This window comes from Budorcas taxicolor, chromosome 7, assembly GCF_023091745.1.
Source record: "Budorcas taxicolor isolate Tak-1 chromosome 7, Takin1.1, whole genome shotgun sequence".
Lineage (NCBI taxonomy): Eukaryota > Metazoa > Chordata > Mammalia > Artiodactyla > Bovidae > Budorcas > Budorcas taxicolor.
Genome location: NC_068916.1, coordinates 73,728,869 through 73,740,794, shown reverse-complemented (window position 1 = coordinate 73,740,794; position 11,926 = coordinate 73,728,869).

Below are 11,926 nucleotides of genomic sequence, written 5' to 3'. Positions count from 1 at the left end.
ATGTTTATACTTCTATAGTCTTAATTTATCTTCCTTCCAACTCTGAGTTATATGACTATCATAAATATTTATTGAGGAATTAGTAGAATCTCAATAAATACTTACTGAAGTGATGAAAATGTAAATGTACAGGACAGTGTGCTAGGCCTATATTTTAAAAGATCAATGACTCTGGCTGAGTTTGAGGTGGAAATCGGGAGCTGCAAAGCATATTAAGAAGAGAAAAACTAATTTGGTCTTTGCTATAATATCAGAAAATATCATTTCTCCCTCCCTCCTGAAAAGAAAGGATATAAGCATGAATCTGATTGAATGGAGCTTGAATATGCTTTCATGAGTCATATTTTTACTCAGAAGAGAGGCTGTATATCAGGTTATCAGGTTTAGCATCTGGAAATCAAACTGAACAAAATGATCACATCAACCTTTCCAGTGTTCTTTTGGTAACAGATAACTGTTGCACAGTAAAGCATTCCACAGTGGGCCCTACTTGTGCAGAATTGATGCTACTCAAGATAGATGGCAATGGCACCCCACTCCATTACTCTTGCCTAGAAAATCCCAGGGACTGGGGAGCCTGGTGGGCTGCCGTCTATGGGGTCGCACAGAGTCGGACACGACTGAAGCAACTTAGCAGCAAGATAGATGGGCTTCCCAGGTAGCACTAGTGGTAAAGAACCTGCCTGCCAGTGCAGGAGCCATAAAAAGACAAGGGTTCAACCCTTGCATTTTGAAGATACCCTGGAGGAGGGTATGGTAACCCACTCCAGTATTCTTGCCTAGAGAATCCCATAGACAGGCAAGCCTGGTGGGCGGTGGTCCATAGGGTCACAAAGAGTCAGACATGACTGAAGCGACGTAGCATTAGATAGATTTAACCTTTATTGCTGGAAGAAGTGCTCTGATAAGCTGGTTCTAAGGGAAATCCTCTTCCAAGGGAAACAAGAGCAGCAGTGCCCTCTCTGTTGGCTGAGGTAGAGGAGGATAAAGAGGACTTTATGAAGTTTTTTATATGTTTTGTATTTTTTTAGGCTAGGGGAGAAACCAGGTTCTCAGTGAAAAAGAATGCTATGGAACATAGACAAGTATATTTCAGATATACCTAACCTTTCCCCCCCTCTTAATAATCCTCTGGTATTTCATTTGTATGACTATCCCATACATCTTTACTGAACTGTAGTAAGGAGTCAAAATTTGGGGATACAGTCCTTCTCAAGGAGTTGCTATTGTGTATGAAAGAAAATCACACATAGCAGCATTACTGGTGTCTTAATTCAGATTTATATAACTCAAAGGTAAAGCTAGGGAACCCCTACCAACTCTCTCATAGTCATTTGCATCCTATGACTTACATAAGGATAATCACTCACACTGTATCAGTGACAAGCAGATACAGGTTTAACTATTCTACTGTGGACTGGGGAGAGGGGAAGACTGTGGCATTCATATGGCAAAGGAGACTAAGAGACTATGTGGTCTGATTTAACTAGATTTCACAACAGAACATTATCTTAAAAAGTAAGCAGATTTTTAGATGTGTTTTGGTGACTAACACTCCTCTGATCAAGAAAAATGATAAACAGTTTTTCATCTTGTGGGGGAAATAGACTTTGTTAGTTAAAAGATCTTAATCTTTGAGGGACATTTCAGTGCCCTGAGCACTTTACTGTGGGTAACCCGTGAAGGGAATCTTTGTTTAATAAAAGATTGTTGGATTATTATGGAATATAAGATTTGAAGCATAAATGATGTACATCAGCAGCATCAAAATCCAAAAATTATTTTTAAGTAAATATAAGTGCATGGAAACATCAAAAATTATTTTGGCTGGATTTTGCAAGGGATTCTGTATCCTATGAGTGGGAAAGGTGGTCTGGCTGCTGCTAAGTCGCTTCAGTCGTGTGCGACTCTGTGCAACACTATAGATAGCAGCCCACCAGGCTCCCCTGTCCCTGGGATTCTCCAGGCAAGAACACTGGAGTGGGTTGCCATTTCTTTCTCCAATGCATTGAAGTGAAAAGTGAAAGTGAAGTCGCTCAGTCGTGTCCAACTCTTAGCGACTTCATGGACTGCAGCTTACCAGGCTCCTCCGTCCATTGGATTTTCCAGGCAATAGTACTGGAGTGGGTTGCCATTGCCTTCTCCGAAGGTGGTCTGGAGCCAGCAAAAATTGGGTAATACTGGGTTAGTCAAAAAGTTCTTCTGGGTTTTTCTGTAACATCTTAACAGAAAAACCTGAACAAACTTTTTGGGCAACCCAACATGTTCAAGAGCTAACAGGATGTGGGAACATTAAGATAATTAAAAAAAATAAAGTATGACAATTAATGGGTTGTGTCCTTATCTTCACATTCACACCTGTGGGTTCTTTTATTGTGAATTAAGCTAATCTGGGCCACTTGGGTCTCATTGTCTTCATTAGTAGTCTAATGACATTAGACATTCATTTTCGGCAAATGTGCGATGAATAATCTGAACCATTCCTGCTTTCCTGACCCACACCAGGAATCACAAAATATCCAAACACAGACAAATGGGATAGGACTTCAGATGCTAGAAAAGAATTTTGGAAATAGTGAATAGGAAGACAATAGATACGAGTGACAGTGTTATATGAAGGAGAATCAAGAGAGAGGAAAGAGAACTGCAAAACAAGTTTTCTAAATGAATAATTCATTCAGCTAACAGAAAAAAAAAAAATCTAGAAAATACCTCTGTTTGATAACAAATTCATGATAGATGGAGAAAAACCTGACAGAAATAACAAGTAAAAGTTAATACTCTAATTTCTTTTAATGGTAGGATCAATTTACTATTTAACATATTTCAGATGTCTTCCAAGAATATAATGCTTTGTGTTCAAGTAGCATTTTGAGAAGTACTTGGAAAATATATGAAGTATTAAGAGAAAATGAAAGCAACTATAATATCACAAGTGTACTAAGTCGCTTCAATCGTGTATGACTCTTTGCGACCCTCTGGACCGTAGCCACCCAGGCTCCTCTGTCCATGGGATTCTCCAGACAAGAGAACTGGAGTGGGTTGCCATTTCCTTCTCCAGGGGATCTTCCCGACCCAGAGATAAAACCTACATCTCTTCCATCTCTTGCATTGACAGGCAGGTTCTTTACCACTAGTGCTACCAGTTTCTGCTCCACGAAGCCCTTGGTTCTTGGGGACCTATCAGGTTTCCCCCAATGGCCCTAAACTGACAAATGCTTGTGCTTACTGTATATTTTATGAAAATGTGGACTTTTTCATCTTTGTATATTAGCTTGGAATGTATCTTGGAAAATGTGTAAACATTTTTTATTCAACAAAAAGTTGATGAGAAAGTTCAGTTGTTAATTTTTGATACATCTATGTCTATTATTCTTAGAAACTCAGGGAAAAATATTTAAATCTCCTTCATGATAAACTTAAAATGACTACTTTGGCTGTTGAGTGTGCTTGTGTGCTTTCTAGGGTAGTGAATCTCAATCCTAGCAGCACTTGGGTGGCACCTGTGGACTTTGAGATATTAATAATACCAGGGCCTGGGGCTCATCTCCAGAAAACCTTAACTTTTAGGTTTGTTTGTTGGACTCTGGATATGAGTACTCTTAAATAGCCTTCACATTTAAAAAAATATATTCTATTATGGTTGAGAAACACTGTTTTAGGGAAAAACATTTTCATTTAGCTTTGCAATCCTTTAAACTTTCCCAAATATTGATAAATTTTATTTCTCTGTACTTTACGTTGTCAGAGGCAAGGTAGTGTGAAGTCCCTGCATGATGAATGCCTATCTTTAACCCATGCTGTTTGTATGGAAGAATAAGCCTGTGAACATGATCCACACGTAGTTCCCATGGTTCCATAGCAGAATAGTCTTTAAGTGTGTCTGGCTCAGTCATTATTATCATGTGTTAGCATGAAGACTTATTGGAACATAGATTGGTTCCCATGAAATACACCCTGATTTGACCATATTAAAGATTCATATTTTAAAAAGTGCTATTTCCATTTTCTAGTCAATGAACTGAACATAAAGCATATTGACTAGTGGCTAAATAACTCATCTCTTTACCCCACTATGATTCACTAGAACTCCTTCAAGATTGACTTTCCTGGAGAGGAACCAGCTGCATATTGACATAAACCAATAGGAGAAGCTGATGCTGGGACTAAATGCAAAATGTTAAGTAGAAAAGCAGATGGGTAATATAGGCAAGAACAGAAATTAAATGTCACAAAGAAAAACTTTCTAAGTTTAGAAACAGAAGCATTTACATCTAATATGATTTCTGCTTCTGATTCTTAAATACTTTCCATAATCACTTGTCTCTTAATACCTGATTGCACTTGACTTTTTAGTGCACCTTGGCTGATTAGCAAACTGGCTTCATCAGGAGGAAAATGTGTGTGTTTTTTAGAGGAGAGGAGTTGTAACACCCTCTGAGAAAAGAAAATATTATTGCTCTGTTAACTTTACTGATAGAATGGATGAAAAATAGTGTGGACCAAAATGGTCATATTCTCCTTAGGATTCTGTTGCCTCACTTGCTGCCTTTTCTGCTGGGACTCCAAAGGTTTCTCAATGACCTTTTCAATTTATTCTATTGGGATACTAGCCATTTATGGAAAAACACCTTGAGAGAAGCTTTTTACTGTAGCAGCAGGAATTCTCATCCCACTCAAGGGGCATGAAGTTGATGAAACTCTGCAGAGAAGGAGAGCACTAGTTCAGGAGAAGGAAAAGAACTTTCCCAGATGAATCCCAAGCAATTTACCGATGTTTAATAAACCTTTTATTGTGGTTTAAATAAGTTCTGCTATGTTATTACTCTTAATCACAAATATATATTTAAAATTTATTTAAAAAGTCACAGGGGGATGCCCTGGATTAGAGCAAGTATTGAAGTTTAATAGACTGTGAGTTCCTTTATTGCACTCAAAGTATTAAAATATTACCTCTTTACATGTCTAAATATTTGCTCATAGTATGCAATCCAGACTTTGTTTTGCAAATGTTTAGAGGCTTTGCATAGCTAGATAATTTTAGATAAATCTCAGAGGATATATTTACATACGAGAAATGTCATCCCCAAACACACCACACACCAAACACACCCACACATACCATTGTGTATTCTTCAGTGTCCTCCAAAGCTCAAGAGAGTTTTTGTCATTGTTTTCTCCATGTTTTAGCAATAAAATGATCTCTTCTGCAATAGATGGAGGAATAAGCTGACAGAGGGGAAGAGTTAGCTATTGTTCAGCCACCAAGTTGTGTCCAGCACTTTCAAAACCAATGGATTGCAGGACACCAGTCTTGCTTGTCCTTCATTGTCTCCCAGAGTTTGCTCAAACTCCAATCCATTGAGTTGGTGATGCCATCCAACCACCTTTTCCTCTGCTATCCCCTTCTTCTCTTGCCCTCAGTGGTTCCCAGCATCAGAGTCTTTTCCAGTGAGTTAGCTCTTCACATCAGGTGGTCAAGTATTATAACTTCAGCTTCAACATCATCCTTCCAGTGAATATTCAGGGTTGATTTCATTTGGGATTGACTGGTTTAATCTCCTTACTCTCCTAGGAACTCTCAAAAGTCCTCTCCAGCTTCCAGCACCACAGCTCAAAAGCATCAGTTCTTTGGCGCTCAGTCTTTTTTTTTTTTTTTTTTTTTGTCCAGTAACTTTTTTTTTAATTTTTTTTAATTTTAAAATCTTTAATTCTTACATGTGTTCCCAAACATGAACCCCCCTCCCACCCCCCCTCCCCATAACATCTCTGTGGGTCATCCCCATGCACCAGCCCCAAGCATGCTGTATCCTGCGTCAGACATAGACTAGCAATTCAATTCTTACATGATAGTATACATGATAGAATGCCATTCTCCCATATCATCCCACCCTCTCCCTCTCCCTCTGAGTCCAAAAGTCCGTTATAGACAGCTGCGTCTTTTTTCCTGTCTTGCATACAGGGTCGTCGTTGCCATCTTTCTAAATTCCATATATATGTGTTAGTATACTGTATTGGTGTTTTTCTTTCTGGCTTACTTCACTCTGTATAATCGGCTCCAGTTTCGTCCATCTCATCAGAACTGATTCAAATGAATTCTTTTTAACAGCTGAGTAATGCTCAGTCTTTTTTATAGTCTAATTCTCATATCCACACATGACTACGGGAAATACAGTAGATTTGACTATATGGACCTTTGTCTCTGACTTTTAATATGCTGTCTAGATTTGTCATACCTGTTTTTCCAAGGAGCAGGCATCTTTTAATTTCATGGCTGCAGTTACCATCAAAAATGATTTTGGAGCCCAAGAAAATAAAGTCTGTCAATGTTTCCAGTTTTTCACCACCAAAGCCTTTGACTGTGTGGATCACAGTAAACTGAAAAATTCTGAAAGAGATGGGAATACCAGACTACCTGACCTGCCTCCTGAGAAATCTGTATGCAGGTCAAGAAGCAACAGTTAGAACTGGACATGGAACAGTAGACTGGTTCTTAATAGGAAAAGGAGTACATCAAGGCTGTATATTGTCACCCTGCTTATTTACCTTCTATGCAGGCTACATCATGAGAAACACTGGACTGGAAGAAACACAAGCTGGAATCAAGATTGCCGGGAAAATATCAATAACCTCAGATATGCAGATGACACCACCCTTATGGCAGAAAGAGAAGAGGAACTAAAAAGCCTCTTGATGAAAGTGAAAGAGGAGAGCGAAAAAGTTGGCTTCAAGCTCAACATTCAGAAAACTAAGATCATGGTATCTGGTCCCATCACTTCATGGCAAATAGATGGGGAAACAGTGGAAACAGTGTCAGACTTTATTTTGGGGGCCTGCAAAGTCACTGCAGATGGTGATTGCAGCCATGAAATTAAAAGATGCTTACTCCTGTAAGGAAAGTTATGACCAACCTAGCTGCTGCTGCTGCTAAGTCGCTTCAGTCATGTCTGCCTCTGTGCAACCTCATAGACGGCATCCCACCAGGCTCTCCGTCCCTGGGATTCTAAAGGCAAGAACACTGGAGTGGGTTGCCATTTCCTTCTCCAATGCATGAAAGTGAAGAGTGAAAGTGAAGTCGCTCAGTCGTGTCCTACTCTTCGTGACCCCATGGACTGCAGTCCACCAACCTGGACAGGGTATTAAAAAGCAGAGACATTACTTTGCCATCAAGGTTCTGTCTAGTCAAGGCCATGGTTTTTCCAGTAGTCATGTATGGATGTGAGGGTTTCACTCGAAAGAAAGCTGAGCACCGAAGAATTGATTCTTTTGAATGTGTTGTTGGAGAAGACTCTTGACAGTCCCTTGGACTGCAAGGAGTTGCAACCATTCCATCCTAAAGGAGATCAGTCCTGAGTGTTCATTAGAAAGACTGATGTTAAAGTTGAAACTCCAGTACTTTGGCCACCTGATGCAAAAAGCTGACTCATTTGATAAGATCCTGATGCTGAGAAAAATTGAAGGCAGGGGGAGAAGGGGAAAACAGAGGATGAGATGGTTGGATGGCATCACCAACTCAATGGACATGAGTTTGGGTAAACTCTGGGAGTTGGTGATGGACAGGGAGGCCTGGCATGCTGCCATGCTGTCCATGCTTCATGCTGTCCATGAAGTCGCAAAGAGTAGGACACAGCTGAGTAACTGAATTGAGGTGAACTGATTTGCCATGAAGTGATGGGGCCAGATGCCATAATCTTAGTTTTTTGAATGTTGAGTTTTAAGCCAGCTTTTTCACTCTCCTTTTTCAGTTCAGTTTATTTTAGTTCAGGTGCTCAGTCTTAACTGACTCTTTGCGACCCCATGGACTGCAGCACTCCAGGCCTCCCTGTCCATCACCAACTCCTGGAGCTTGCTCAAACTCATGTCCACTGAGTCAGTGATGTCATCCAGCCATTTCAACCTCTGCTGTCCCCTTCTCCTCCCACCTTCAATCTTTCCCAGCATCAGGGTCTTTTCCAGCGAGTCAGTTCTTTGTATCAGGTGGCCGAAGTACTGGAGTTTCAGCTTCAGCATCAGTCCTTCTAGTGTATATTCAGGACTGATTTCCTTCAGGATGGACTGGTTTGATCTCTTTGCAGTCAAAGGGATGCTCAAGAATCTTCTCCAACACCACAGTTCAAAAGCATCAATTCTTCAGTGCTCAGCTTTCTTTATAGTCCAACTCTCACATCCGTACATGACTATTGGAAATACCATAGCTTCGACTAGATGGACCTTTGTTGGCAAAGTAATATCTCTGCTTTTTAATATGCTGTCCAGGTTGATCATAGCTTTTCTTCCAAGGATCAAGCATCTTTTAATTTCATGGCTTAAGTCACCATCTGCAGTGATTTTGGAGCCCAAAAAAGTAGAGTCTGTCATTGTTTCCATTATTTCCCCATCTGTTTGCCGGGAAGTGATGAGACCAGATACCATGATCTTAGTTTTCTGAATGTTGAGTTTTATGTCAACACTTTAACTCTCCTCTTTCTCTTCTATTAAGAGGCTCTTTAGTTTTTCTTTGCTTTCCATGACTGGAAAAATCAGTTTTCATTCCAATCCCAAAGAAAGGCAATTGCAAAAAACTCTCAAACTACTGCACTTTTGCACTCATTTCACATGCTAGCAAAGTAATGATCAAAATTCTCCAAGCCAAGGTTCAACAATACGTGAACCTTAAACTTCCAGATGTTCAAGCTGGATTTAGAAAAGGAACCAGAGATAAAATTTCCAACATCCACTAGACCATTGTAAAAGCAAGAGAGTTCCAGAAAACATTTACTTCTGCTTTATTGACTATGCCAAAGCCTTTGACTGTTTGGATTACAAGCTGTGAATAACTCTTAAAAAGATGCACTATCAGACCACCTCATGTGCGTCCTGAGCAATCTGTATGCAGGTTAAGAAGCAACAGTTAGAGCCTGACATGGAACAAGATATTGGTTCTGAATCAGGAAAGGAGTATGTTAAGGCTGTATATTATCACTCTGCTTATTTAACTTATATGCAGAGTAACTCATGTGAAGTGCCGATCTGGGTGTAGTACAAGCTGACGTTCAGATTGCCGGGACAAATCTCAGTAACCTCAGATATGCAGTTGACTCTCCTCTGTAACCCGCATCAAAAGGCTCTTAGTTCTTCCTCACCTTCTGCTATTAGGGTGGTTTCATCAGCGTATCTCAGGTTCTTGATATTTCTCCCAGCAATCTTGATTTCAGCTTGTGATTCATCCAGCCTGGCATTTTGCATGATGTATTTTGCATATGGGGCTTCACAGATGCTGCTAGTGGTAAAGAACCCACCTGCCAGTGCAAGAGACACAAGAAATGAGGGTTCGATTCCTGGGACTGGAAGATGCCCTGGAGGAGATGGCAATCCACTCAAGTATTCTTGCCTGGAGAACCCCATGTACAGAGGAGTCTGTTGGACTACCGTCCATAGGACCTAGCATTCCAGGTTTCTGTGCAATATTGTTTTTTTTTTTTTTAAATTTTAAAATCTTTAATTGTTACATGTGTTCCCAAACATGAACCCCCTCCCACCTCCCTCCCCATAACATCTCTCTGGGTCATCCCCATGCACCAGCCCCAAGCATGCTGTATCCTGCGTCAGACATAGACTGGCGATTCGATTCTTACATGATAGTATACCTGTTACAATGCCATTCTCCCAAATCATCCCACCCTCTCCCTCTCCCTCTGAGTCCAAAAGTCCGTTATACACAGCTGTGTTCTAAATTCCATATATATGTGTTAGTATACTGTATTGGTGTTTTTCTTTCTGGCTTACTTCACTCTGTATAATCGGCTCCAGTTTCATCCATCTCATCAGAACTGATTCAAATGAATTCTTTTTAACGGCTGAGTAATACTCCATTGTGTATATGTACCACTGCTTTCTTATCCATTCCTCTGCTGATGGACATCTAGGTTGTTTCCATGTCCTGGCTATTATAAACAGTGCTGCGATGAACATTGGGGTACATGTGTCTCTTTCAATTCTGGTTTCCTCGGTGTGTATGCCCAGCACTGGGATTGCTGGGTCATAAGGTAGTTCTATTTGCAATTTTTTTAAGGAATCTCCACACTGTTCTCCAAAGTGGCTGTACTAGTTTTCATTCCCACCAACAGTGTAGGAGGGTTCCCTTTTCTCCACACCCTCTCCAGCATTTATTGCTTGCAGATTTTTGGATCGCAGACATTCTGACTGGTGTGAAGTGGTACCTCATTGTGGTTTTGATTTGCATTTCTCTAATAATGAGTGATGTTGAGCATCTTTTCATGTGTTTGTTAGCCATCCGTATGTCTTCTTTGGAGAAATGTCTATTTAGTTCTTTGGCCCATTTTTTGATTGGGTTGTTTATTTTTCTGGAATTGAGCTGCATAAGTTGCTTGTATATTTTTGAGATGAGTTGTTTGTCAGTTGCTTCATTTACTATTATTTTCTCCCATTCCGAAGGCTGTCTTTTCACCTTGCTTATAGTTTCCTTTGTTGTGCAGAAGCTTTTAAGTTTAATTAAATCCCATTTGTTTATTTTTGCTTTTATTTCCAGAATTCTGGGAGGTGGGTCATAGATGATCCTGCTGTGATTTATGTCGGAGAGTGTTTTGCCTATGTTCTCCTCTAGGAGTTTTATAGTTTCTGGTCTTACATTTAGATCTTTAATCCATTTTGAGTTTATTTTTGTGTGCGGTGTTAGAAAGTGATCTAGTTTCATTCTTTTACAAGTGGTTGACCAGTTTTCCCAGCACCACTTGTTAAAGAGATTGTCTTTACTCCATTGTATATTCTTGCTTCCTTTGTCAAAGATAAGGTGTCCATATGTGTGTGTATTTATCTCCGGGCTTTCTATTTTGTTCCATTGATCTATATGTCTGTCTTTGTGCCAGTACCATACTGTTTTGATGACTGTGGCTTTGTAGTAGAGCCTGAAGTCAGGCAAGTTGATTCCTCCAGTTCCATTCTTCTTTCTCAAGATTGCTTTGGCTATTCGAGGTTTTTTGTATTTCCATACAAATCTTGAAATTATTTGTTCTAGTTCTGTGAAAAATATGTCTGGTAGCTTGATAGGGATTGCATTGAATTTGTAAATTGCTTTGCGTAGTATACTCATTTGCACTATATTGATTCTTCCGATCCATGAACATGGTATATTTCTCCATCTATTAGTGTTGCCTTTGATTTCTTTCATCAGTGTTTTATAGTTTTCTATATATAGGTCTTTAGTTTATTTAGGTAGATATATCCCCTAAAGTCAGGAACAAGACAAGGGTGCCCACTTTCACCGCTACTATTCAACATAGTTCTGGAAGTTTTGGCCACAGCAATCAGAGCAGAAAAAGAAATAAAAGGAATCCAAATTGGAAAAGAAGAAGTAAAACTTTCACTGTTTGCAGATGACATGATCCTCTACATAGAAAACCCTAAAGACTCCACCAGAAAATTACTAGAGCTAATCAATGAATATAGTAAAGTTGCAGGATATAAAATCAACACATATAAATCCCTTGCATTCCTATACACTAATAATGAGAAAGCAGAAAAAGAAATTAAGGAAACAATTCCATTCACCATGGCAACGAAAAGAATAAAATACTTAGGAATATATCTACCTAAAGAAACTAAAGACCTATATATTGAAAGCAATATTGTTTTTTACAGCATCAGACTTCACTTTCACCACCAAACACATCTACACTGAGCATCATTTCTGCTTTGGCCGAACCTCTTCGTTCTTTCTGGATCTGTTTATGTGCTCTTCTGATGTCTTGTCTTTTTGCCTTTTCATACTGTTCATGGGTTTCTTGAGGCAAGGATACTGGAGTGCTTTGCTATTCCCTTAGTGTACCAGGTATATTACGACAAAAGAAGCTTCAGTTTAGTTCAGTGGCTCAGTCGTGTCCGACTCTTTGCGACCCCATGAATTGCAGCACGCTAGGCCTCCCTGTTC